The sequence below is a fragment of the Ictidomys tridecemlineatus genome, chromosome 12, assembly GCF_052094955.1.
Source record: "Ictidomys tridecemlineatus isolate mIctTri1 chromosome 12, mIctTri1.hap1, whole genome shotgun sequence".
NCBI lineage: Eukaryota > Metazoa > Chordata > Mammalia > Rodentia > Sciuridae > Ictidomys > Ictidomys tridecemlineatus.
Window position 1 is genome coordinate 3680021 of NC_135488.1, and position 26920 is coordinate 3706940.

Genomic DNA, 26920 nt, shown 5'->3' on the forward strand with positions numbered 1-26920 from the left:
ATTTTATAATTTGATTGAATATGAAATACCCTCAGGTGTCAATAATATTTAGTTTATTCAAGTGTTTTAATTTTTTTAGTCCATGTCCTGGCCCATCATGTCATTTTTATGATTTGTTTTTTCAATATGCTTTCACAGCTCCAAATCTGACATCTGGTCAGAGAACTCTATTACTGTATTATTTCTATAATTTTCACTCCTACTCAAGTTGTCCTTCTGATTTTGGATGCAGAAATCTCTGACTCTGTGGTTTTGGGCCTTACAGGACCATGTGTGAGGATTCAGGAGGACTTGGGGAGGCTGGGCCTCCTCAGAGGCTCCACATGGCTGCTCAGAAGTGAGGCTGTAATTGAGGCAGGATGGTGGCCCTTCTCCTCTCCAACATGCACCTTAGAATAGCAGCCTTCGCAGGGTGGGGGCAGCCCCACTTCCCAGGGGATCCTGCTTCTCCCTCCCCCCCCCTGCTTACTCAGAGCCTGCTGCAGTCCTGGCAGTCCTGGGAGGATGGTGTCCAGGGTCCGGGTCACACTGATCCTAGCTGAGAGCCCCAACCCCTGGATTGAATAGGGCCTTGCAGGGCTCCCAGGCATGGGTTCTGGGCTACCTTCTGGCTGTGGCTGCAGAGCTATGTCCTGAGACCTGGTGTGGGCAGTGCTGTCACAGCCTCAGGGCCAAGGTTGCCACAGCTCATGTCTGTCCTGATCATGGGGGATGGAAAGTGGCCCTAAGGTTGTCACTTGTCTTTGTCTCCCTGTCTCGTTCCCTTCTTCCCTGTCTTTCCTTCTCACTCTTTTTAATTTTTCTCTAGTGTGTTTTTTTAATTCATCTGTTTGTCTATCTGAGATAATGTCTTTCAATTCTGTGAAACTCAATGAATGAAAACATATTTTTGATTGAAAACTAAACTGTTCCTTTGATCATCTAGTGGTCTGTTGCCTTTAATATTCTATTTTGAGTTCTGTGTTTTATGGTCCCACCATAACAGGTTGGTGGTTTGGGGTCTTGATTGACCACAGATGCTTCCCCCACTCACAATCCAGCCAATTTGATCACCTACTTGCTGACTGTTTTGCATAGGCTCTTGCAGGCCTCACCAGCATCTCACATTTTATAAGCAAGGACATTGGCATGAGACCTGAGCTGTGTCAGGCAGGCAGGGGCAGCAGGTAGGTGTCCCAGACCCAGTGTGCATGCTCCTGTGGCTCTGGGCCTCAGGTGAGCAATTGTAAAAGTGCCACCATGTGGTCAGAAAATATGTTTCATTATAAAATTCATTTCAATGATTTATAATGTTATTTAAAGTAAAATTATGACTTAGTGTGCAAGAATGACTATTTATGAATCTAATTAATTCATGACTTATGTTTAGAAAGCACATTTTAAGTAGCCTATTATTTTGATCATGATGATATGTGCACTTTTAAGTTTATTATTTACTCCTGATTTCAGGTGCCTGTGGGGACATCGTGATGACTCAGACTCCATGCTCCCTGGATGTGTCTGCAGGAGAGAAGGTCACCCTCAGCTGTAAGTCCAGACACAGTTTTTTATGGGATTCTGATAATAAGGACTATTTGGCCTGGTACTAGCAGAATCCAGGACAGGCTCCTAAGCTGCTCATCTACTGGGCATCCACAAGGGCAGCTGGGGTCCCATGGAGATCCAGTGGCAGTGGGTCAGGGACAGATTTCACTCTCGCCATCAGCAGCCTGCAGGCTGAGGCCGTGGCCGATTTTTACTCTCAGCATTGAATCAGCACTCCACCCACAGGAATTCACCCTCCAGCCCCAAACTCCTCTCCAAATCCACCTGTCAGTGGGTGAACAGCAGCTGCCCACTTCTCCTCTCTGCCCAGATGCCCTGTGTCTTGTCTTAGTATGAGAAGATTTACCAGATTCAGAAGAGATTAAGGGCTTCTGTTTTCTTCCATTACCTGTGTAATACAGCACTCTGATGCAAGACCTTTTTTCCTGAGAAAAGGGCTCTCCAAAATTAATACTGTTTATTGTTGATTCTAATAGGTGATTAAACACATCTACATTAATTACTATTATATTAAATACAGCAATATCATTTTAATATTGTGAATGGTGAATTTGTCAACTAAAGGAGAGAGAGATAGAGCACTCAGAGTGAATAAAGAGTGAAAGCCAACTATATGGTGTCTGTAAGAAGACCCACTTTAAATATCAGACAGATACATGTTAAAAACAAATGGATTAATAAATTAATTTTATCTAGGGAAGAGAGAAGGAAGGGGAAAAGAGGAGGCAGGGAACCAGCAAGGATGGTGGAATGTGATGGACATCATTATCCAAATTCCATGTATGAAGACCAGAATTGGTTGTCAACCTACTTTATATACAAACAGAGACATGAAAAATTGTGCTCTGTATATGTAATAAGAATTGTAATACATTCTGCTGTCATGTATTTAAAAATGATATCAATAAAAAATTTAATTAAAAAAAGGAAGAAAACATCTCTCTGGTGTCATAACTGATTTACAGATCCTTCTATTCACTGAACTTTCTATAAACATAATGAATCTGATCAAAAGTTATAATATGTATGCGTGCCCCATTTTATTGCACTTAGCTTTATTGAGCTTTATAGATATGGTATATTCTACAAAAAATAAATAAATAAATAAATAAAATAAAACTGAAAATCAAGGAATCAATAAATCAAATGTTAGATTCAAAAGAAGGCACCACTAACACAGAGACTACTTGCAAGACTGAACGTCAGACAATTAAAGTAAAATATAATGTCTTGAAAGTAGAGTAGAGTATTTCCCTGATTTCTTGATTTTCTTTGCATTAGTCATTTTTTTATGATTGTTTTTCCTCATGGTAACTTGTTAATTATGCATGAATTTATAATCTTGCAGGGAATGTTACCTCATATTTCTTTAAAAAATATTACAAATCTATGTTTCAGGTTGAGTGTGGGGAAGAGAACCCAGCTGACCTGGGCAGTGGCATGGAGCCTCCTTGACAGACAGGACAGGAGCTGAGCCCTGGACCCCAGGCTGGGATTCTCCCTGGATATGTGCTGTGCTTAGGGAGAAGAAAGGGGCTGGGTCAGAAGGCAGAGGACACCTCCCCCATTCCCAGGGGACTCTCCCAGGATCCTGCCTGCTGTGGTTTCTGTGGCCAGTGGAGGGCACCTGGGCTCCCACTGCATCTCCTGCTGACCTTCCCAGCCCAGCTCTGCCTTTAGGTCAACACCATATTCACCTTCACCATAATGGCTCTCCTGAGTGACCATCTCCCTGCAGTCATGCCCAGGCATCTGAGGTGGGCAGATGCCCTCAGGTCCCCACCCTAGGGCAGAATGGGAACCCCAGAGATCTCCCTCCTCTTATATGTTTCTCATCCCTTCTGTCCTCACCAGGGGTCTAGAGCATCAGCAGCCCTGGTGGCCTCACTAGAAAGCTGTGAGGTGACCTGAGGGGCATCTAGCCAGGATCTCTAGTAGTCACTGAGGCAGTAGAGATCCAGAGTCTGCAGGGCCCCAGGGACAACCTTCCACCCTCTGAGAGACTTATGAGTGACATTCCAATCTCCGATCCTTCCCCACATGGAGGCAGGCAGTTGAGGAGTTCCAGGCAGGGTGACTGGATTCTGTATCATCTCTGTGCCTCTTCTGAATCCTGTAATTGTGGGGACCATATTGTGCGACGACGCCTCTCAGTCCTGATTCACCACTGGGACCTGAAAGATCACTGTGTCTGGCAGGGTAGTACCATGACTCCTGACTTGGTCTTTTCTCTTTGTGGGGCATGTCCCTAGGGTTGAGTTATACTCACCTGTTCCTTTGTAATCCTGCCCTTTGCCCTGTTAGGAATAGAAGGTTTCATGGAAACTCCCTTTGTGTGTCCCCTTCTCTTGCTCTGCCTTTGGGTGTGGCCTTCCTAGATGTCAGTCAATCTGCTGACAGCAGACCCTACAAGCTAGACTCTGAATCCTGACCCCTTACCTCATTTAAATGGATTCATCCCAAAAAAAGGGTTCAGCACTTGCTCCTCTCTCATTGAGAAGCTGCCGCAGGACCCAAAGAAAAAGGCATTACTCTGTTCATTTCTAGGTATTTTGTGTAGCCCAGTTCACCTGGAATGATCTTGAGTTTTTAGTTGTTGAAAGTGACATGTAATAATGAGAGAAATACAATTAATTATGCAAAATTAATAAGTCAATTTCATGAAGTTCCTTTTATTAGTTATTGCAGACAAAGTCATTTTCTGTTTCATTTGTTTTTTTGTTTTATTAGGTTTGAATCTGAATTTCACACAGAACAGCTTTTGGAGGGACCTCTAGCATTTCACTTCATCTCTTTAGTAACTTGGCTATGTCCTGCCCAGGGCCCAGTTCCTGTTACCTCTGCAGTGTCCATGCTCATCCTGTCTGCTCATTCAGAAGGTCCCTGGACACCTCTGTGCTTGTACTCAAAATGTCAGGCGAGGCTGCTGCAACTGACAGGGCCACTCATGGGTGTGGCCTGAGCTGTGGTTTAGGCAGTCATGGTCCACAGCCCTCAGCTGCACTTGTTCCCTGAGTTCTCAGCACCTTTCTCTCAGAGGTCAGAGAATCAGCTGAGTTGCTGCCCAGATCAGCAGCTCATGAGGGAGCTGGGCCACCCAGGCAGAGAGGTTTTTGTTCAGGGCTGCACTGCTGTGGGAGCTAACTCTATACCTTGATGACAGTAATATATTCCAGCATCATCAGGCTCCACCCTGCTGATTGTCAGTGTGAAATCTGTCACTGACCCACTGCCACTGAACCTGTCTGGGACTCCAGTTAACCTGTTGGAAACCGGATATATTAGGCCCTGTGGAGCCTGGCCTGGCTTGTGCATAACCCAATACAAATAAGTGTTTCCATTACGGTGTAGGAGACTCTGACTGGACCTGCAGGAGATGGAGGCTGGCTCTACAGGGCTGATGGGTTTGAAGAGAGGAGTCTGGGTAATCCCAATATCCTCAGTGGTTCCTATAAAAATCACAGAGAAATGCAAGGTTATCTAGAAACTTTAAGAAATATTATCTTTTTTTGTATATTGCAGACTAAATTAATTTTTATTTTTGATTTATAAACTAAAACTATTCATATACATAAAGAACTCCAATTGAGTAAGCTCCAAGAGCCTCTCTAGAATTTCCTTCAACATCCCTCTCATATAATGTGACAATATTCATCAGAGCTCTGTCCCTTGCTCCTTCTGGAATATTCTCTTACATTAATCAATCTCAGCCTCCTCATCCTGGAGGATAGATGTGTACATTACTCATGTATGTAGAGCACACATGGGAAGAATGGGGGCCCAAGGCTCCCCTCCCTCCACCTTCTCCCTTCCCATCCACTCTGTCCTCACCAGGGATCCAGAGCAGCAGCAGCCCCAGGAGCTCAGGAGGGAGCCTCATTTTGAGAAGCTAAGCTGAGGAGTCCTGGTGAGTCAAGGGCAGGTTAGAGCTGAGCTTCTATGTCAGCCTTGCAGGAAAGCCCTCCCCAGGGAGCATCATGAAAATGCCCTGGTGAGTGCTGGGTAGGGAGAGTGAGGACAGGAGTTGCCTCCTTGTCAGCCCAGGGACATCAGAAGTCTTCTACAGTTGGAGGCAATAGAGCAAAGAAATAGCCCTGTGTCTCTGTGGTGTGGAGAGTAGTTCTCATCATGGATTTCTCACTCTGTGAGGAGTCATGGTGCCCAGGGCCTGCCCTCTTAAGACAGCACAATGCTCAGATAGGGAGGGGTCTACAGGTTAGCCTCTGTGAGGGAAATGACCTTCCTGCTGTCTTCCTCTTAGCTGAGAAGAGAAGGTGACAAGTGCCACCTCACAAGTGATGATCTTGGAAATTTCTTCCAGCCACAGCATGCCATTGAAGAAGTTCAAGAGCTTCTGATTTCTGATGTTACCTGCAGAAAAACAAGAGCATCAGGGAAAATGTAGATGTCAACTTTTCCTGGCCCAGTGAATGAAATGAGAGCAGAAGTGTGACAAGAAGCTGGAGAAAAAAGAAATCTTGTTTCAGCTGATGACCAAGTAGCTCTGCTCAAGGAAAGAGGACCAGGATAATGTCCCCTGAGGTAGTCAATGTGAAGTTCCTGGGGTGAGGTCTGCAACTGGTGGCCATCCTTTCATAGTCATCTCCATGCATTTGACACTCAGAGAAACCAAACATTTCCCAGGAGATGGACCCCTAGCCCACTGGGCAGTGTGGACAAGTAGGATTCATTAGTTCCTTCTCATAGATGATAGAGACATCCCTCCCCATGTGCTCTTCCTTGTCAGGGACTCTAGGGAGCAGGTGCCACCACCCTGGGTTCTAAAGTAGATTCCCTAGGTCTGAACTGCACCCAGGCACTGTCCCCATGTTCAGGGGTTCCATGTGCACTACAGTTCTCCTGGGACTGGCATCAAGGTGTCTTGGGGAGAAGGTCCTTTTCCCTGCACAGGGACATTGATTTCAGCCTTCTCGTCCACAAGTAGGACAGAGGGAGCCTGTGCTGTGTTGGCCAATGGCTGTGCTGCTATTCTCCCCAGCCAAGGACCTCTGACACACCCTCTCCACTGTATGGAACTTGGGACACCAGCAGCGGAGGACCCTGCCATATGTTTCTTAGTTTAACTGAACCTCTGTGGCTGTCCTGCCCTTCCTTTGCTCTAGCTTTTGCATCGGAGGGTGATATTAGACCCTCACCTTCCAGAGTCGGGCTCTTTCCCTTGTCATGTTGTTCTCTACTTCCATCCATTTGCCTGAAATGCCATCATTTCCTTCTTCTTTAAGGCCATGAGTTCAGCCTGGATTGTGTTATTGTGGACAGATCAGGAGGAGCTCTGTGAAGAAGAAAGCAGAACCTGACCACATTGTAGAGACAGCAGAGAGCTGAGGGTCTCCTCAGCCATGAGCCATGTGGGACAATTACTTCTTGTGTTTCATTTTCTGATCCTTGTGATGAGATATGGCAGTGTGATGTATCTCCTAGTTTTTTGTGGCAGAGCAAGAAATTCCTCCCTATTGAGCAGTGTGTTTCTTCCCAGGCATGTCCCTTAGGAGTCCAGGCTGGGTTCTCAGCTCAGTCTTAGAAGACTGAAATGGAGCAGTCAGTGGGCACCTCTCCTTGCTGACGTTCAGAGTCTTCTTTCAGGTCCAGTGGCTGAGGCAGAGTCATCTTTCCACATTTGTAGGGTGAGGTCCCAATTTCCCTCAAGCCATTAGCACAGAGGTCCTGGACACTGCCTTAATTGCCACCTCCAAGAGCAGCATTAGAGCATCTCCTAACATCCAGTCTTCATGGCCTGAGATCCTCCTTCTTCTGCCTCCATGTGCAGATGGAAGGGCTTCAATGTTGAAGACAGATCTAGTGTGTACTTTCTTCCTCTCTTAAATTCATCTTATTTGATTATGTCTCCAAGATCCTTCGTTAGAAATTTTATTGAAATTCCTATTTGAGAACCTGGGCACTGGATGGTACAAGGCCTGGGATTTGGGGCCAACAACTTGGAATCCTGTCCACATACTACCATTTTTTTTTTCACTTAACATAAGGACTGAATCCCTGTTGGATATTCAGAAGTAGGTGCTGTTTGGAGGAATCAGTTTTAGTAACATCAGTTGATCCAGGTAAGCAGAGGATAAATTGGTAACCTGCAGTTGGCACATGAATGACAATGGCTTCCCCTGTCTTCCCTGTGTGTCAGTTTCCCCAGGCATTAAGTACTCAGGAACACATGGCCTGCGTCTCTCCTGGACCCACAGGTGCTCACTGCCCTCAGCAGAGGACTTAGGCTCCCTGGCAGAGCTCCATGGCCTCCCAGCCTCAGGCCCTGACTGCCTCTGCACACTGACTCTGTGTCTTCCTTCCCCAGGACCAGCCCATCCCTCTCCTTGCCCTGAGCAAGGCTGGTGCACACCCAGGGAATATGTTGGAACAACATGCCTGGCCTCCCAGACTGGCCTCTAAGGCACAGGACTCTGCAAGTTCACCCATAGAGTCCCACCTTTGACCTGCAGTTTCACAATACCCTGGTGCTATTTTAGAGCCAAGTGGATTCATCCTGATGCCACATGCTGATGTCTTCAGGGAAACCAGATATCTAGCCTTCCTGGAGGCTGGCCAATGGACCCCTCTGGCCATTAAGTTTCTTCCCACATGGAAGAAACATGGCATGGCCAATGTCTCTTCTGTGGTTTATTTTGAAGCTGTCATGGTTTATTTTTCCCTATCCTCCTCACTAACCTTAGGGTAGCAGGATGGCCTCCTTCCCATTCCAGGCTGGTTATCTGACCTTGGGCAAAGACACCAGAGCCATGAAGTAACTTAGACTTTGGCATGTGCCAGAGACCTAACATATGGGTATTTATCAAGGCTACAAGTGAATTTTAACCTCTGACAGGTCACAGCTGGAGTGTGGCCTTTGAAGGCCCTCTTTAAAAGCTCTCTGTTCCTCTGAGGGTGAGAATCCAGCCTCTGGGACAGGAGTCCCTGTGTTTCTCTTTTGCTAGCAAAGCAATAAAACTTCTCTTTTCATTTTCTTAAAACTTTGTCCTCATTATTGGACTTCAGGAACAAGGACAAAAATTTTGGTGCCAGTAACTAGCAAAGAAAACTGATCTAACCATGGAGCCTAATCAGCAATAGAAAGTGAACTCCTGATACAACAACACAGAGGGCTCTCAGTGCATCCAGGTAAGGGAACAGAGGTTCTCAAAGCCATACTCGGATGCCCTCCATTGTAGGGCATCCTGGAGGGGGCAAGTTATAGGGTCAGGAAACAAAGGAGTGGTTGCCAGGGGTCGGGGTGAGGCACTATTGACTTCAAAGGGCCCCAAGAAGCTTCTTAGGGAGCTGGCTCTCTCCTGTATCTGGACTCTGGCTGTGGATACTTGGCTGTGCATTTGGCAAAACTCATAGAAATATTTACTAAAAATCATGATTCTTTCAGAATATAACTTGTACTTCAGTAAACATTATTTAAATTTTTAAAAACTTTGGAATGCAATATAGAATCTTCATCTGAGCTTCTCAGAAGCAAAACAACAACAACAAAATATTGTGTTAGTTACATAGCTATCCCTAGGGGGAAAATTTTAGTTCCCCAGTGAAGGTTTTTCAGGGTTCAAAAGTTGAATAACCTCTCTCCTGGGCATTGTAGAGCAGCTGGTAGGTGTGAGTTGGGTAACATAAATGGAAACTTCAGAGCAGATATAAGAACACAGTTTTTGTGACCCTTCTAGGACAAATGCAGAGTGTGCCCATGGAGCATCAGGTAGAGAGGTGGGTGTGCAGCCTGGGAATATGATGGACAAGCTGTACCATGGCCTCTCAGGCTGGCCTCCCAGGCATCAGCCTTGGAAATTCACCTATGGATTTCCACCTGAGACCTGCAGGCTCATAGCTCCTTGGTGCTATTTCAGATACCAGGGGTTTCATCCTGATGCCACATGCTGATGTCTTCGTGGACAACAAACAAAACCAACAAACAAAAAATTGTTTATGACATTAGGTAACTTTCCCCAGGTCTCAGTTTCTCATCTGAATTATGGGATGCCTGAGGAATAATGAAAGTAGCATATGTGAATTATATAGCTGGGCATGTAACACGTTCTTAGCAGGCACTAATTTTTGTTGATTATATCCAGTTTCATAGGAAGCAAACTGACATTGGTTGATGAGCAATGGGTTTTCCATGTTATTCTTCACAAAGTAACCTGAGTCATCTTAAAAAACACAGAAACAACAACAACAACAAAATTAGCCAGGCTTGGTTGTGCATGCCTATAATCCCAGCTGCTCAGGAGGCTGAGATGGAAGGATCACAGGTTCAAGACCAGCCAGGTAACCAAGTGAGATCCTGTCTCAAAATATCAGTCAATAAATAAGTTAGTAAGAAAGGGCTGGGAATGTAGCTCAGTGGTAGTGTGCCTCAGGGTTCAATCCCCAGTATTAGAAACAACCAACCAATCATACAACAAAACCCCCAAAGCAAATTTTATCATTCCTCTGTATAAACTCTTTGAAGGTTTCTGTTGTCCTTTCTAGGTTCACAACTGGGGTTCCCGCCCTTGGCCTCTGGGTTCAGAATCTGGTGGAGAGTTCTGAAAACCCCTGCTGCCTTGATCTGTGCCAGCAGGTGAGACAAGACTGCTGGGCACAGATGGTTGGAGGTTTTTTTCTTTTCCTTTTTTTTGTAGAACTGGGAATAAAACTCAGTTTCCCATATGCTAAGCAGGTCTCACCATAACCTCGGCCTGAGAATTGGGATGTTGGTGAGCTCTCCAGGTGGCTGCAGTGATCAGCCCCTGACCCCTGCTGCTGCCTGGTGGTGTTCCTTAGCAGGCTCCCTGTCCCAAGAGCCTTCTTCCTGCTCCTCCCCTCTGACCTTCTAGTGTGCTGAGTCCTTTCTTCTCTCAAGACCTCAGCCTCCTCCTGCACAGCCAGTTGCTAATTTTCTTTCCCTCTCTATTACTTGTGGCTCTGGCCCAGCTCACAGCCCTGGAGCTCTTTCCTGAGGAGTCTAGGTTCTGGGGTTTCAACCACTAGAGTCTCTCCCCTGGGGGAGCCGGAAGCCCTGACCCTTCCATGTGGAGGGCCCTCTTCCCAGGACAGTCTTCTCCTCAGTGGAGACCTGTGCTCCTGGCATCCTGGTACATGCCACAGATAAGGCAGAGACCAGGGAGGCATTTGCCTTGAGGGCCATGTTTAAGAAGGTCCTCGATGTGGGTATTTCCATGGAGTATATATTAACACAATATTTAAAAAATTAAAATTTATGCAAAGGCATTGCAATGTGAAAAAATTCAAAATTAAAAAAAATACAGGATCAAGGTTGTGAATAAATATATGTCAATAGGGACTAGTTTGTGGTATTCAATCCTGTATTTGAAAGTTCCTTTGGTCTGGGAATTTTCCCGTTTTTGTCACCAGGCAAAGTGCAGGATCATAGGAAGTCCTCAAAAAAAAAAGACAGTTTCTGAGGGACTTCCTGGGCGTGTGCAGTGTGAGAGCCTGACAGGAAGAGGGGAGCAGTGAGCGCCGCTTTTTCAACAGCTGTTTCAACAGCACCTTCAGATCCAACAGCTGTGTGGTAAGCTCTATGACCCCTGTGAAAAGGTGTCTGCCCCATGCCTGGACCATGCTGGTGAGCTGGAGCGTGCAGGGGAGACTGGCAATAGGTGGACTCGGGGTGCTACTGTAGATTTTGGTCTTGGTGGTGATGCTGCCATTAGGGGGAGATTTCTTCATGTCTCTTCTGATGTTAGGATGGGCAAAGCTGTAGCTCAGTAGGTGGTGTGAGCTGGGCACTGTGAAGCCACCCAACCTCAGGGAGCATCTCTCTGGAGTGTCCTTGTACTTGGAAGGTCATGGAAGAAATGTTGTGTTTAGGTTCACACACACACACACACACACACACACACACACACACACTGCGTAACAGGCAGAAGTGTGTTATTTCTTAAGCTTCAGTCTGCTCCAATAGCAGTGGGGAGAGGAAAGTATTTATTTGTTCACTTCCCAGGGAGTGCAGATGAGGAAAGAAGAAGCCCCAAGTTAAAACATCTAGTGAAATAAATTGAGTATTTGTAATAGTTCATTCATGTTGGAACTCATTTATCCTGCTGTTTGCTGGACTCTTGACTAGAGCATGAGGATGGACCCAAGATTATCCCTTGACTCCTGGTTTTGGCTTCAGCTCTGCCTGAACTCAGTGAGTGGCCTGGGCACACATTTCTGCTCTGGAGTCTTCCCTCTTACCCAGGAGTGGCAGCTGATTTCTGAGCTACTCTCTGGGTGTGAGTGTCTGCGTCATGAGGTGGACAGGTGGCTGAGCTGTCTTCTTGAAGCTTTAGATCATCAATGTGGAGAGCAGAGTGCACAGGACTCTGTTTACACAAAGGTGGCTCACCCCCAGGTTCCTCCCACTTAATTCCATGCTAGGATGTTCTACTGTTTGCCCACAAAAGGGCAACAGGAACCTGCAAATAAACTCATTATAGTCTCATTCCAGGAAAGGCTGATCTATTTTACAAGCACAAATTTAATTTTATGTTAACTAGTGAGACAGCAACATTACAGGAAATGAACAAGTCACACATGTCTCTAATTATCACTCAGGCCTTCTTGGTTTTAAAGGTAACGTTCAGAACCCAGTCTAGGTGATTTCTTCACTATTTGCTAATGGCTTTGCCTAGGCCTCTGCAGGCCAACCCAGCTGCACACCTTTTATAAAGGAGGACTTTAGAAGAGACCTGAGCTCAAAGGCTGGAAAGAGATACAGGATGGTTTCCCAGACCCTGGTGTGCATGTGACTGTGCCTCTGGGTCTCAGGTGAGGAATTTAAGTGCTGCAATGCCTTCAGAATAACATGTTTGGAGAGTTGACAAGCTAATTTTAAGATAGAATGAGAAATAATGACTATTTCCAATATGGACTTAGTTATGTGATGACTCATAACACCCGTAGAAAAAGAAATTTAAATGATATTTCAAAGTATACATGATGAAGTGTGAGTTTGTGTGTACATCTGTGTGTGTGTGTGTGTGTGTGTGTGTGTTTATTTACATCTGATTGGGGGTGGGGGTGGATGGGGTCATGGTCTATTCTTGATTTTCCTAACTGCAGGTGCCTGTGGGGACAAGGTGATGATCCAGTCACCAGGCTCCCTGGCTCAGTCTGCAGGAGACATGGTCACCATCACTGCAAGTCCAGCCAGAGTCTCTTATCCAACCAGAGGAGGTCTGGGCCTGGCCCCAGCAGAAGCCAGGACAGGCTTCCGTTCTACTCCCCAACTGGGCATCCATGTGGGCAGCTTGGTCCCATGGAGGTTCAGAAGAAGTGGGTCAGGGACAGATTTTACTGTCATTAACAGGATCCAGGCTGAGGACACAGCCAGCTTTTACTGTGAGCAGCACTATTACTTCAGGCTTGAGCACAACTCCCTGTTCCCAGCCAGGGGTAAGGGAGTCTTTGCTGCCCCAGCTGCTTTGTCCTCAAGGAGCCCTGAACTTCCCTGCCTCCTTCTGCCTGAGAGGTCACATTTTTTCAAAAGTCTGGATTTAAATGATATTACCTACAAAACCACATACAAAAACTAGTTGTATTTTTTTTTTGAGGAGAGAGAGAGAGAGAGAGAGAGAGAGAGAGAGAGAGAGAGAGAGAGAATTTCAATATTTATTTTTCAGTTTTTGGCAGACACAGTATCTTTGTTTGTATTTTTGTACATGAACAACGACCTATCCAAAATATAAGAAATATTTATACTTACAATAGCATTAGAATGAATGAAGTTTTAGGATTCAATTTAACCAATTAGGTGGAAGACCTGTACAATGGAAACTATAAAACTCTAATGAAAGAAATTGAAGAAGTCAGAAATAAATAGAAAAACAATGCTTGTTCAGAGATCAGAAGACTTAACATTGCTAAATTTCTATGCTTCCTATCAGAATATACATATTCAATGTAGTGCATATCAAAGCACCAGTGGTAATCTTCACAGAAATAGAAAAATACTTCTGGAATACATATGGAACTACAAATGGCTATCAAAAGTCCAACAAATAGTGATAAAGAGATGGTTGGATACATCACGCTTCTTAATTTTAACTAAATTTGCAAATATTTAGTAATCTAAGAGGATTGGTACTATCATACAAACCTTAAGGCAACTAAAAATAGAACTACTGTATGACCCAGGAGGCCCTCTGCTGGATCTATGCTCAAAGGAAATGGTGTCACCAACATAGACCAATAATGGATCAGAGTAGAGTTCAGAAGAAAATGCTCACATTTACAGTCAACTAATTTTTGATGAGACCATGAAGAAGACAGATTGGGGAAAGGTTAGTCTTTTCACTAAATGGGAAAAGTTAGGAAAAGTCAATATTCAGATGTAAAAGAGTGAAATTGAATCCTTATCATGCACAAAACAGAAAAAATACTTAAATGTGAGACCCCCAAATCATAAAATTGTAGAAAAAAACACTGAGAAAAAATTTTCTTGACATTGGTCTTTGCAATGGTGTTTTAGATATCACAGTAAAATCTCAGACTGTAAAATCAAATATAAATAAATGCGATTACACAAAACTAATAGCAAAGGAAACAACAAAATTGAAAGGTGGCCTACAGATTGGGAGTAGATATTTAAAAAGCAGATATCTGATAAGTGGTTAATGTTCAAAATAAGTAAGTAACTCACATAATTCAACAGCACAAAGACCAATATCTGATTTAAAAATGCAGAAAGAACCTGGATATTCAATTCTCCAAAGAAAGTTTACGAGTGGCCAATGGGTATGTGAAAATGTCTACAATAATTCTAATCATCAGAGAATGTACATCAAACCCATGGTGAAATCCCAATTTCCATCTGTTAGGATGGTGACATGAGAAAGACACATGATGTCACATGCTGGCAGGGCCATGGGGGATGGAGTGTGTGTAGACTTTTGTGGGAATGGAATTGCTGCAGCCACCATGGAAACCAATGTGGAGAACCTTAAGGCAACTAAAAATAGAACTACTGTATGACCCAGCAGGCCCTCTGCTCTATCTATGCTCAAAGGTAATGGTGTCATCAACTGAAAAGATGGTGCACTCCCATGATCCCTGTAAAACTGTTCACAATGCCTATGAGGAAACAGCCAAATCTCCATTAATGGTAACTGGACAAAGGAATAGGCTCTTTCTGCAGGTCAAAGACAGGAGAGGGCACAGTTAGGAGGCCATTGCCAACACCCAGGTGAGCCTGGTGGGTTCCTTGGTGCAGGGTGATTAAAGTGGGGGGAGTGGTGAGGGATTCATAATGGAGATGGAGATGAAAAACCTGCTGTGGTTAGGTCAAGGGATATGAGAGAAGGAGTCTCAAGATGACTCTGAGATCTTGCTTTGAGAAGCCAGAAGGGTGGAGTTGCCATTTTTTCTGAGATGACACAATGGGGACCATGACATTGGGAGCAAGATGGGATATGTGGCTCTGGACGTTGAGGCTGGCCATGTGCATTAGACTGGCAGTGTGTTGCCAAATAGCCCACAGAATGTTTGAGGCTGGGGTTCAGGGGTGAGGTCTGCCCTGGGGACTGAGCTCTGATGACCACTGCAGTTAGGGCTGCACAGAGCAAAGGCCCAGTGCCTGAGTTCTGGGACAGGTGGAGAGGGAGGACCAGGAAGGTGATTGAGAAGGGGCAGTGGGAGGGGGAGCAGCAGGAGAGAGTGATGTCCTGAGGCTCAGGAAGAAATTGCCTGGAGGAGGAGGAGGGTTTTCTGAGGTGCTAAGTGACATTGGTTGGTCTAGCAGGATGAGGATTGGTGTGGACACTGAACTAGGCAGTGCGGATGTCTCACATGATACTGAGAAGAAGTTTCAATGGCACTGTAGGGTAGCACCTTGAATGGAGAAGCCTGAAACAGAACTGAGTACAAGTTTTAAGCATGGTGACAAAGGACAGCTGTTTCAAGGATCTTTATGGTGAATCTCAGAGACAGGCCATGTCCAGGGCAATGTCCAGTGAAGAGTTTTTACCATTCATAGAGCTTTACACAGAGACTTGCCTCCTCTGTGTGAGGGTCCATCACTCCTGCTGGGTCTAGTTGGGGTTCTGATGCTGCTCAGTCTCTTCACAGGGATCCTTGGACTTTCAGGACCTCACACTGTTTTCCTAAAAGCAGAATATGACCCACTGGGTCAGATGGGCTGCTGGGAACAGGCCTCTGATCCTGTGGAGGTAAAGAGAGGAAATGTTCCCTGGTCCTGTGACTTGGTCTCTGTCATTTTCTGTGGTTCTTGGATTGAGCTCAGGTCTCCCTTATGGTGGGCAGTGCTGCTCCTCTGAGCTCCACCCCTGGGCTAGTCTTTTCCTGATCCTTTTGAAGAAGAGCAACATGCTCTGGCACTTTTCAGAATTGGCACTTTCCCTGTACCCTGCTGAATCATGGGGCTGTTTCTGTGACTTGCTTGTGGGTTCCTTGAGTTACAGCTCTTGGGAGTTTGGGACTTTCCCCTGATGGGGTGACCTGGGATTTGTATCTCTCCCAGTGTCCAGGTTGAGCCTCCAGCCACTTGTCACTTACAGTTCAGGTTTCCTGCCTCTGTCCCTGTTTCTTAGAGGCTCCTGTCCTGTTGAGTGTGATCCTCTGCATCTGACCTCTTTCTCCCCAGTCTTGGGCAGTGGCTGGCCCTAGGGCCTTGCTTCCCTGGTGGGCTCCAGAGGAGGTGTTGAGTTTTCAATTGACTCAGCCATTGCTGGAGGTGGCTTTCACCTGCTTGTTGGAATGCTCTGCTCTTTCCTGCCAGCATCGGTGTCCACCTGGGTCCATCTAGGGTCAGCACTGAAAGAGATTCCTGGTGCCCTGACTTTCTGCTGTAACAGGGAGTCCTTGTCATCTCCTGCTTGGGGTCCAAGCTGGTGTCCTTGGCTGGTCCAGGCATGGTGTGTGCTTTGGTCTTTATTGACAGTCAGTCACCTCACACTCTTACCTGAAGTGCATATTGTATATCTACCATGCGGCTTTGATTCCAGTGATGTTCATATTTTTAAAATTATACTTAAAATGTAAGGAAATTATGGGAAATCTTAATCTAAATCTGGCATCTTTTGATTTATTGATTTTATTTGCCCATCTGTCATTTCCCTACCTTCTTGATTTTGTTGAATTAATCATTTTCCTAATTATTGTTTTTTCTCATGATACCTTGTTAATTATACATGCATTTGTACTCTTGAAGGGACTGTCACCTCACATTTCTTTAAAAAATATGGCAAGGGTGTGTTGCAGGAGTAGATTAATGGTGGAGCATGTGGAACAGGGTCCAGCTGACCTGGGCAGTAGTGTGGAGACTGTCAGATCAGGCGAGGAGGGCAGTGACCAAAGGAGGCAGATTTAAAAATGGCCGCCAGGGGCTGGGGATGTAACTCAAGTGGTAGCACGCTTGCCTCACCTGGAGTGCACAGGGCACTGGATTCAATCCTCAGCACCACATAAAAATAAAATAAAGATGTTATGTCCACGGAAAACTAAAAAAAACATATTAAAAATTATCTCTCATTCTCTCTCTCTCTTAAAAAATAAAAAAAAAATTAAAAAGGCTGCCAAATGAGGCTTTATTGAGATTCCATTCCCGGGTGGAATATGATCAGACCCACAGAGGGGACAGGAGAAGGGTCTGAGGAGAAACTGCTCAGAAGCTTGACCGGACTGGACTTTTATGGGGCTTACAACAGGAAGGGAAGGGCTTGGGACAGGAAAAGGTGTTGATAAGGTCCCTTGTCCCCTTGGAATTGGTCAGGGGAGTTGGCTGAACTCCAGGATTGGCCAGGGGGTCCTGCTGATTGACAAGCATTAGTCAGCAGATCTCGCTGATTGACAGGCATTTCCACAGGCACCTGATTGATGTTCCTTTCCTGCGCAGGCTGCTTTGTTCTAAGTCTCCACCAAGTCGCCACCACCCACCTAACAGAGCCTTCTTAACAGATGGAACAGGAACTGTGCCCACAAAACCAGCCTGAGGTTTTCCTGGACATGTGCTGAGGCCAGGAAGAAGAAAGAGGCTGGGTCAGAAAGCAGAGGGGAACTCCCAAGATGCTACCTGCTTGTGGTTTTTGTGCCCATTGGTTTGCAAACGGGCTCCCACTGCATCTTCTGCTGACCTTCCCACCCAGCTCTGCCTTTAGGTCAACATCATTTTTCCCTTGATGATAAGGGCTCTTCTGAGTGACCATCTTTGTTACTTCATCCCCAGGTATCTGAGGAGGGCAGAACCCTTTTTTGGAAGCTCATCTATGCCCTGTTGCTCTGACTGACATCATGTGAGATGACCTGAGGGGCATCTAGCCAGGACCTTTAGGAGTCATGGAGGCAGTAGGAACCCAGAGTCTGCAGGGCCATAGGGACAACCTTCCACCCTCTGAGAGACTAATGATTGACTTTTCCAACTCTGATCCTTCCGAAGATGGACAAAGTCAATCTAGAGGGGACAGGCAGAGTGACTGAGTCTGTATCATCCCTGTGTCTCTGCTGGATTCTGGAATAACAAAGGAAAGGCAAGATGGAGTGTCAATAAGCCATTTCTGTGGTTTTCCTTTTATGAATTATTGTAGGCTAAGTAATTTACAGGTTATGTGATTAGGATTGAATCCCAATATCATAAGGAACAGCTTTTGGAAACACAAAGGACCTCTATCATTTTTCTACATGTACCCATTACCTGTGCCATAGATCTTCCCAGAGCCCAGGTCCTGCTTCTCCTGCAGTGTTCATCCTCATTCTGTCTGCTCATTCAGAAGGTCCCTGGACAACTCTGTGTTGTCCTCCACATGAGAGGCCAGGCTGCTGCAGCTGACAGGGCCACTCATGGGTGTGGCCTGAGCTGTGGACCAGGCAGTCATGGTCCACAGCACTCAGCTGCACCCTTTTCCCTGAGTTCCCAGCATCTTCCTCTCACAGGGCAGAGAATCTGCTGAGCTGCTGCCCAGACCAGCAGCTCATGTGGCAGCTGGGCCACTCAGGCAGGAAGGTTTTTGTTCGGGGCTGCACCACTGTGACAGGAGCCTGTAGACTTTACAAACAGTAATATATTCCAGTATCCTCGGGCTCCACTCTGTTGATCCTCAGTGTGGAAATGTGTCCCTGACCCACTGCCACTGAACCTGTCTGGGACCCCAGTGAACTGGTTGGAAACCCGATATATTAGGCCCTGTGGAGCCTGGTGTGGCTTGTGCACAACCCAGTGCAAATATGTGATTCCATTACTGTGTAGGAGGCTCTGACTGGACCTGCAGGAGATGGAGACTAACAGCCCAGGAGTGATGGGCTTGGAGAGAGGAGTCCGGGTCATCACAATATCCCCACTGGTTCCTGCAAAAATCCGAGAGCAATGCAAGGTTATGTAGAAACCTTAAGAACACTTTTCACATATTTGTGTATATTTCAGACTAAATTAATATTTGTTTTTGATTTATACACTAAAAGTATTCATATACATAAAGAACTCCAATTGAGCAGCTCTAAGACTCTTTCTAGAACTCCCTTCAACATCCCCTCGTATTATTTAACAACTTTCATCAGAGCCAGTCCCTTGCTCCTTCTGAAATACTCTCTCACATTGATTGACCTCAGCTGCCTCATCCTGGAGGACAGACCTGCACATCTCTCATGTGGACAGACCACACATGGGCAGAAGGAGGGCCCAGGGCTCAGCCTTCTCCCCCTTCTCCCTCCTCATCCCTCTGTCTTCACCAGGGATTCAGAGCAGCAGAAGCCCCAGGAGCTGAGCAGGGAGCCTCATTTTGAGTAGCTGAGCTGAAGAGTCCTGGTGAGTCAAGGGCAGGTTAGAGCTGAGCTTTATGTCAGCCTTGCAGAAAGGCCCTCCCCAGGGAGCAGCATACACATGCCCTGGTGGGTGCTCCATGGGGAGAGTGAGTGAGGGAGGGGCCTCCTTGTAAGCCCAGAGACATCAGATGACTTCTACAGTTGGAGGCAATAGAGCAGAGAAATATCCCTGGATGCCTGTGGTGTGGGCATGAGGCCTCCTCAGGAAAGCCTCACTCTGTGAGGGGTCAGATGCACAGATAGGGAGGTGGCCTGCAGGTCAGCCTCTGTGAAAAAATCTTTCTGTCTTCCTCTCATCTGAGAAGAGAAAGAGGAGACTAGTTCTACCTCACAAGTGTTGATGTTTGAAATTTCTTCCAGCCACAGCATGCAGGTAAAGAAGTTGAAGAGCTTCTAGTGTCTGATATAACCTGCAGAAATATGAGCATCAGGGACAATTTAGATGTCAACCTTTCCTGGCCCAGTGACTGAAATAAGGGCAGAAATGTGACAAGGAGCTGGTGGGAAGAGAAATCTTGTTTCAGCTAAAGATCAAGTAGCCTTGCTCAAGGGAAGAGGACAAAAAGCATATTACCTGAGGTAGTCATTATGAAGCTCCTAGGGTGAGGTCTGAAATGGGTGGTCAACCTTTCCTATACATCTACAGGCATTTGACATTCAGAGCCACCAAACATTTCCCAGAAGTTGACCACTGCGTCCACGGGACAATGTGGACAGGGAGGATTCTGTATTAGTTCCTCCTCATAGATGATAGAGGCATCCCTCCCAATGTGCTCCTCCTTGTCAGAGACACGAGGGAGAAGCTGCCACCATTCGGGGTTTTAAAGTGGATTCCCTAGGTCAGGTCTGCACCCAGGCACTCTCCCAATGTTCAGGGTATTCCATGTTCACTACTGTTCTCCTGGGTCTTGCCCCAAGGTGTCTGGTGGAGAACGTCCTTTTTCCTGCACACAGACATTGATTTCAGCCCTCCATGTACACAGGTGGGACAGAGGGAGCCTGTGTGGTGTTGGCCAACATGGCTATGCTGCTTTTCTCCCAAGCCCAGGGCCTCTGACACACCCTCTCCAGTTCCAACAGAATTTAGGAGGAGTGACCTCTTCTCACAAATTGTATCTGCCAAGTCAGCCACCTCACAAGAATGTACGTGGGATACCAGGTAGAATTCTACATGTGCATGTAAAAATACATGTGGTTAATAGGCTACAGAGAAAGGGAGACAGCAATTCACATATTTGTTAACTTTAAAAACACATGGAGAACTATTTCTATTAAATTGGACTAGATTTATAACACCTACAAAACTATACACCATGCCTCCACTGAACTGCTTGTATTTCTATTCTGTTTGTGTTATTTTTCTCCATCATATTAGGATTTGTAGTCAGAGTTTAGAAGGGAATGGGTTAGTGTCAGGGATTCAGTATTCTGAATGGAAAATAGGAAAATGAATCCAATGTGTACGCAAATATGTGCTACACTAAAATTTCCCTACTCTCATCCAGAACAATGCCTTGAGATTACCTTTGCCCCAAGTAAGACACAATTAAAGAGAATAGTTAGAAAATCTGTGAATACATATCTGGAATGGAAATTGCTCAGGAGTTCACAACCTTGGAGGTGGTAGAGGAGTTTCCATAAGTAAGGGACAGGGTAAACACTCCACAAACATGGAGCTCTGCTGGCCTAAAGACTTCTTGAGAAACTGCCTCTGAGGTTGGGCACTTGAAATATATGTTGGTGTCAGAAGCTTTAGCTTCCTTTGTAGTGAGACCATCAAAGGTGGGTCTGCATCTATGTGACCTGAAGAACATGGTTTCTGATTTTCCAATGAACATGAGGCAGCAGTGCTGAATTCTCTCTTTGTAGGTAAACTGCGGCGAATGGGGGCTAAGTGTCTCCATATGTGGACTGTGAGGCCATTTGGACATTCTCCACTTTTTGTGGTGTGTCTTGCTGATTCACTGGGAGTTTCCTATTTGCTTCATGAAATACAAGGATTTCAACTGGTACACAGTGCTAGAGGGAGTTCTGTCACGTGTGGTGACTCAGGGTCCTAGGAGAAAGCACCAACCAGGATTCTACCCCACAGAGCTTCCCCCTTGACCATAGCAACCTGATTCTGAACATTGCCCTGAATCCTCCACTCTATCTAACAAGATGCCTTTACATATAAGGATCTGCTGGCTGCACCATGTCAGTCACAAGCCTTTGGGAAGCCAGTGGCAGATCCACATGGCCCCACCACAGATGTTTTATCACACACCTGCACACCACTGCTCTAGGCCCACTACTCAGCAGGCTCCAACTTTCTGGCATATCTATTCTACACCATTTCCATTCAACCCAGTCAATCGAGGAACTGTCTGGTACACTCATGATCAGCAACACGACATCCAAAGGTTCTCCAGTGCCACCTGGTCATGGGAATTTCAAAAATTTCATGCTATTTATCAAGCCATTTTTAAAGGATGAAGTTGGAGGCACTGTGGGTTGCTAATAATTCAGGAACCATTAAATTGTGAGGAACCTCATTTCAATGAAAGCTCTGGAGAAACACTCAGAACCAAGGATTCCCAAAGGTGGCAAAAAGGTCACATAAAGCCAGGCGCATTGAGGTCTACAATGTGAGGTCAATGTGTGTTTTGACTCTCAATTATGGCTGCTAGGTTTTTCAGAATAAAATCATGTGATATCCTGGCTGAAATTCCCACTGCTCTTTTGAAAGCCACCCTAGGACTAGATCTCAGTTTCCAAAAGTGACTCTCACAAATGGCCTCCTAAAATCCCAAGACAATTCATGGCAATACTTCTCTGAGGTCAGATCCAGAATTCAGTCTCTGAGGGGAATCACACCAGAGTTCAAGCCCAGGTGGACCCAGTCATCTCTTCAAACCACCAAACAAATGACCACAATTCAAACGAAAACACTGCCACATAGCCCTCATCTTCTTCCTTATAGACACTCATCCTAACCTCTGGCTGGAGGTATCCATGAGGGGCGCAGCCCAAGACAGTGTCCAAAATAAGCTCCCTTGTCCCTCAATTGCCTAATTTCAGGGTGGCGTGGATACCCTTCATGTGAACCAGGAGTGATCAAATAGGCCTGCCATTAATCCTGCTTTGCTTCTTTGAGGCCTACTGACTGTCAGGTATACATTCTTTGTGTGAATTGGTTCATGAGAAAAGGCCAGCACCTAAGGGCTAGGTTTTGCAGGATTTTGAAGTACTCATTTGCCCAAAAGGATCCCTATTCGTACTTGATGGAGGTCAGGACCTTACAGAGGAAGGCAAGAGACTTCATCCACAATGACTGCTCTTTTTGCAATTTTTGGCTTTGGATGCACACAAGGGACCTTTCTTTAATCCATCAGGTGCTGAGAATCCAAGCCACAGCCTCACACAGGGCCAAGAGGCTGATTCAGACACATCCCTTTGCAAAGCAATTAAGCAAAGAGCCACAGGTGATGCCCATTCATTTCCATTTGAAAACTGTTTTCTTCAGGCTGCACAAAGGGCTAGCCTGAGGCAAAGAGCTTCCTGACATTCAGGGCAACAAAACAATAGGTAAGCAAACACCCAAAGTGGGGGTTTCTCCACTGAGACATTACTGGTCACACTGATATCTGAGTTTTCTGAGATGCTCAGCATTCCCTTCAGTTATCCAGTACATGGCCATGTCACAGAGCTTGGAGGTGGTACATATCTTGGACACAAAACCATGAGCCTATTCTGGAGAGTGGCCAGAATTCATGAAGAAAACAGAGACTTAGGAAGATAGTAGGTGTTGCCCATTGATAAGGCATGCCACAGTCCATTCAAAAATTGGGCAGGATGAATGCTGGGAAGTTTTCTGCTAGACAAGACACATCCATAGATGCATTCTATTTTCTAATGTCTACAACCACGGTCAAAGTGGGATACACAGACATAGAAACACTGGCCTTGTCAAACGACATACTAGCAAACAAACAAACCGCCTTTCCTACCTATTCTCAGAACATGAGACAGAACCACAAACTCACACGGACACCCACAAAGGAACCTCCTTCCCCCAGGGAGGTCTGTGACTATCCAGAGTGTCATCTGACTGGTGGGCCATACTATGTACCCGAAAATGGCCTGTCCTCTCTCAGATCTGGCCTCCTTGGCCAACTCTGTAAAGTTGTCAGGATCCAGTGGTGAATCAATCACTACTGCCTGCTTTCTCAGGAATGATCCCTCTTCAAGACTGTCCTGGCATTTGACCATCCTCACATCAATAAGTACCAAGAAAGACTGCCTGTGTCCTTGGTAAATCCAAACAAGTGAGCCCACTGGGACTGAGATTGGGAGTGGCTCAGCGTGCCTGGCTTCCTGGATCTCAAGTTAAGAGAGTTATATCACCAAGGAAGTGAGGTGAGGCCACTTCCTTCAGGAACTAAATGAGGTCACTGCCTTGGCAACCACTGTGTCCTAACAGTTGCTTTCAAGGGTCCCATGAGATGGAGGCTGCCCCTGCTTCCTGTGATACTTTCACAAGTTAGAATGGTATATCAACCATGGGCACCCAGGAACACCTCTCCACCCAGGGCTGGTTTGGTCTATCATATCAACATTAATAATAGAGAGGCTGACCAGATTGTTTGCCATGAAAGATAACTTTTGCTCTCTCAGATCCCTCATAGCTGCCTACATCTTCTCCACAGATCATTTCTACATGGACATTCGAGGTTCTCAGCAGGTAGAAGATCCTCTACATTCCTCTATTGTAAGACCAACTCTGTCCATGTTTTCTGTAAAGTTGGATTGAGGGAGTAGTATATGGTTAGGGGTGAGAACATGTTCCATTTAAGTTAGGAATCATTCTGCTGGATGAAGAATGGTAGTGGGAACCTGCGATATTTATACTAATATTTAGATGAAATATATGTATGAAAACAGAAATCTAAGTAAGATTGGAAGCCCATTGGAAGAGCATTGGGCCCTTGATAGGGATACTTAGATTTGAATTACATTCTGCACAGATGTCTAAGAAAAATGGATATACAATGGCATCGGACCGTGTACCTTGGATGACTGAATGTAGAAGAGAACATCCAGTCAAAAAGGGATAGTAGGTAGGATTAGGAAGATAGTCAGTACATTTAAGAAAAAGAATGAGTGTAAAATTTGGACCAAAAGTGTTTTAGCAGTAGGGTGTCAGTTAGAGTGTGAATGAAAAGGTCAGCACATTTGAAGAGTCAGTCAAAATGATGAACTGGGGAAATTATGTAGGAAAGCAGATAAAAATAGAGACATAATGAAATCAGGAAATGTATAAAGTGAGTGATAGGATTAGATGTTTTTAACAGGGTTGAGGTTGAATATATAATCTTAGGAAGAAGCAACTGTGAAGTCACCAATAGGATTGACTTTTGAGAGCATTAGGCCACCTGGACAAGGATGTTTTTAGTAATCCATGCTCACTTTCCATTTAGCCTTTGGTACAATCATAAGTGTAAACTTTGCATTTTGTGTGGAGAATACCACTGTGATAAAATGTATATGTAGATCAGGTGACATGAGTATCTCTTCCACCATTTCTGGGAGCAATATCTTGAAGATGTATTAATTACTATTTGGGGGTACAAATAGGTGTACCCTGTGTCTATCAATATAGAGATAATGCATGAGTAGACCATCCTGAGAATAAATAATTTAACATGTTCCAATTTAAATAATGGAATAAATTGATACCTGAAAATATATAGGTAATCTTATAATGATACACAATCATACATTTTAACCAGTTATTCATCAAATGGAAATATTAGGGTTATGGTTCACCATGAAGGGTGTGTGAGTTTTGATTCAAAAGTGATTATGAAAATCGAAAATAATGTGTTTGGCAATAAGTCTCATGAAAAGATCAGCTAAGAAACATACAAGAATACACGTGTTCTGAAGCAGAAAGTGATTGAAAGTGCAACAAATGCCTACTAAATTTGTGAACTTGTGGAAGAAGTATATATCTTATGATGTGCATTAACTGAAGAAATAGTAAAGTACCAGTGTTGAATAAAAATGAACGTCAAAATAAACATGTCCCATAGGAATCTACTTGCATTGATGTTAAACTGGGTCAGTTACTCAAGAAATATTAAGATTTCTATGCACCATTCAATGAACTTACTTTTCAGTACTAGGAAACAAATATGTATTTCAGGTGGATGAATATTTCTGAGAATAATCCTGTGAAAAGTTGATAGTGAATCCACATACATGAACATGAATAAATTTAGTGAGTGTATAATGAGACACATATATTGCATATATTGAAAAATCTGGACAGTGTATATATGTTTTATATATATATATATATATATATATATATATATATATATATATATATATACAAAAAAAAACAGACGCATAGTCATTAAAAAGTAGAAATATATATGCCAACCAAAATTTATCAAAAATATATATCACCTAAAGATCCAAAAATATTTTACTGACCATGGATTTATGTATTATGTTGTTCAAGTAGGAAGCTCACCCGTAGGTTGAATGTTTAGTTCCAACAGCATTTAGGAGGAGTTATCTCTTCTCACAAATTGTATCTGCCAAGTCAGCCACCTCACAAGAAATGTACCTGGGATACCAGGTAGGATTCTATATGTGCATGTAAAAATACATGTGCTGAATAGGCTACAGAGAAAGGGAGACAGGAATTCACATATCTGTTAACTTTAAAAACACATGGAGAACTCTTTCTATTAAATTAGACTAGATTTATAAGGCCTACCCTCTATAATGGAAAAGGCAAGTCCAACTATACACCATGCCTCCTCTGAACTGCTTGTATTTCTATTCTGTTTGGGTTATTTTTCTCCATCATATTAGGATTCGTAGTCAGAGTTTAGTAGGTTATGGTTTAGTGTTTGGGATTCAGTATTTCGAATGGAAAATAGGAAAATGAATCTAATGTGTATGCAAATATGTGCTACACTAAAATCTTCCCACTCTCATCCAGAACAATTCCTGGACATTACCATTGACTCAAGTAAGACTCAATTCGAGGAGAAGAGTTAGAAAATCTGTGAATACATATCTGGAATGGAAATTGCTCAGGAGATCACAAACTTGGAGGTGGTAGAGGAGTTTCCATAAGTAAGGGACAGGGTAAACACTCCAAAAACATGGAGCTCTGCTGGCCTAAAGACTTCTTGAGAAACTGCCTCTGAGGTTGGGCACTTGAAATATATGTTGTGGTCAGGAGCTTTAGCTTCCTTTGTAGTGAGACCATCAAAGCTGGGTGTGCATCTATTTGACCTGGAGGACATGGTTTCTGATTTTCCAATGAACATGAGGCAGCAGTGCTGAATTCTCTCTTTGTAGGTCAACTGCGGCCACTGGGGGCTAAGTGTCTCCCTGTGTGGACTGTGAGGCCATTTGGTCATCCTCCACTTTTCGTGGTGTTTCTTGCTGCTTCACTGGGAGTTTCCTATTTGATTCATGAAATACAAGGAGTTCAACTGCGACACAGTGCTGGAGGTAGTTCTCTCACGTGTGGTGACCCAGGGTCCTAGGAGAAAGCAACAACCAGGATTCTGTCCCACAGAGC